Source organism: Scylla paramamosain, chromosome 31 (assembly GCF_035594125.1).
Source record: "Scylla paramamosain isolate STU-SP2022 chromosome 31, ASM3559412v1, whole genome shotgun sequence".
Lineage (NCBI taxonomy): Eukaryota > Metazoa > Arthropoda > Malacostraca > Decapoda > Portunidae > Scylla > Scylla paramamosain.
Genome location: NC_087181.1, coordinates 18,831,500 through 18,833,999, shown reverse-complemented (window position 1 = coordinate 18,833,999; position 2,500 = coordinate 18,831,500). Strand labels below are relative to the sequence as shown.

Here is a 2,500-nt window from a genome sequence, read left to right as displayed (position 1 = left end):
ACTGAGTGGGTCAAAGGCGCCTTGTGATTTCCCTTAAGCCTTCACTACCATATGCAACAATTCACAACACTGGAAGTAATGCATGAAATCTTTATAAACATCTACTAGAAAGAAGAGTATTAAAAAGAAAAGAGTTTGCAATTCCCAACCAGTATGATGTCCCAGAGTGGTGGTTAGTAGATAAGTAAAGATGTACTCTATAACTGTGAAAGGGTTAAGTTAGTTTTTCTTATTGATGTATACTATAAGAGAGAAATGTAGAAAAGAAAAAAAAAAAAACAATGGATAGAAAGTGTGTGTGTGTGTGTGTGTGTGGGTGTGGATGTGTGTGTGTATGTGTGTGTGTGTTTGCTCATTTGTTTGGTTGTTTGTTTGATTTTTGTTCGTTCGTTTACATTTGTTGTTGTTGTTGTTGTTGTTGTTGTTGTTGTTGTTGTTGTTGTTGTTGTTGTTGTTGTTTCCGTTTTTAAACAAGCCCCTTCATATCTTCATTAGCAGTCCTTGTACCATCCTTCTTTTTCCCTCGTCTTTTTTTATTCTAACTTCTTATTTTCTTTGCATTTTTATTTCCTCTATTATGACCGTCAGAGAGAGAGAGAGAGAGAGAGAGAGAGAGAGAGAGAGAGAGAGAGAGAGAGAGAGAGAGAGAGATAATTGACCTATTTGTAAATATCCATTAGTATATTGCTGGATTAAATTAAGCTTGTGATGTCCTACGAGAGAGAGAGAGAGAGAGAGAGAGAGAGAGAGAGAGAGAGAGAGAGAGAGAGAGAGAGAGAGAGAGAGAGAGAGAGAGTTTAAACGTTCCCCTTTATGATGTCAAAGCGTAACTCTTACTTTACTCTCGCTCACTCACCTGTACTCTCTCTCTCTCTCTCTCTCTCTCTCTCTCTCTCTCTCTCTCTCTCTCTCTCTCTCTCTCTCTCTCTCTCTCCTTCCACCTTTGTTTTGCTCACCTTCTCTTAGACTAATTAACTCACCTCTTGGCCTCACCTGTCAGTCTTTCCTCTTAATTAAATGTGATATATTATGCACACACACCTGTTTTATATGGATATATGTATGTATGTATGTATGTATGTATGTATGTATGTATGTATGTATGGTAATGTATGCATTTCTCTGTGGCTCACTCGCTCTTACTCTTTTACTTTTCTTTTTTCTACCTCTTTGCTTACTGAAATTCCCCTTTCCTCCTCCTCCTCCTCCTCCTCCTCCTCCTCCTCCTCCTCCTCCTCCTCCTCCTCCTCCTCCTCCTCCTCCTCCTTATCATTTATTTCATGTTTTAAGTTCGTGTTATAATTTTCTTTAGTATTTTATTCTATTTTTTTATTCATTTACGTTTTAACAGTTTTTCTTGCCTGTTTTTTTCACTTATTTTTCTTTTTCCTTTTTTTTGTGGCAGTCTCCTTTTCCTTTTTTCCATTTTCTTCTTTATCCTTTCATGGCTTTGTTGTTTTTTGTTTTTCAGTTCGTGTGGCTTAAAGTGTTCATTTTCCTCTTCCTCTTCCTCTTCCTGCCCCTTTTACTCCCATTCCCGTGGTCTTTACATTCTTTTAGATGGTAACTTATGTCCTTTCTCTTCCTCTTCCTCCTCTGCCCTTCTCTTTCTCTTTATACGCTCGTTCTTTCTAGTTCACCTCCTTACTTTTAACTCTCGACCTCCTTCCCTCTTTCTTTTATCCTGTTTACCGTCCTTCGTGTTTTTCTTCTATCTTATTCACTGTTGCCTCTTCTCCTCTTCCTTTTTTATCACATCTCCTTCCATTATTTTTTTTATTTCCGGTCACTAGAATCTTGACACTCTTTCCTCTCCTGTTTTTTTTTTCTTGTATTATTTTCTTCTCTGTTTCCTCTTCTCCATCTTCCCTCTCATCTCTTCTTTCTCTTTTTCCTTTGCGCTTTTTCCTCTTCCTGCTCTCCGTCTTACTCATCATCCTTTCTTCTTCTTCCTTCCTTTCATGTCCACTTTTCTATGTCTTCCTCTTTTTATCTTCTTGTTATCATTCTCCTAATTTTTTTCTCTCTTTTGTGCCTTATTCACTATGGTCTGTTTTTTTCCTTTCTCTTTCATTCCCTCCTCTTTTTCTCCTCTTCATTCTTTTGCTCACCTCTTTTCTCCTTTCATCTCCTTTTTTATACTTTTATTTTGGCCTCATCTTCCTTCCTTTGCATGTTCCCTCTTCCTTTTTCTCCTCTTTTTCTTCTTTTATCTCTTTCTTTTCGTTCTTTCTTTTAAAACTATTCATCGTGGTCTTTTTTTCTTTTCTTTGCTTATCTTTTCCATTTTCTCCTCTTTCTCTTCCTTTGTCTGTTCCTCCTAGTTCTTGTTGTTGTTGTTGTTGTTGTTGTTGTTGTTGCTGTTCTTCATCATCACCATCTTCTTGTTCTTGTTCTTTTTGTTCTTGTTGTTCTTGCTTTCTTCTCCTTCTTCTTCTTCTTCTTCTTCTTCTTCTTCTTCTTCTTCTTCTTCTTCTTCTTCTTCTTCTTCTTCTTCTCC

At 37.1% G+C, this 2,500-nt stretch overlaps 1 protein-coding gene across 9 annotated transcripts in view; it reads left to right on the top strand.

Moving 5' to 3' along the window:
* The window catches only part of LOC135088793 (uncharacterized), a 90,367-nt gene that overhangs the window by 81,416 nt on the left and 6,451 nt on the right, over nucleotides 1-2,500 (top strand). The window lies entirely within an intron of this gene.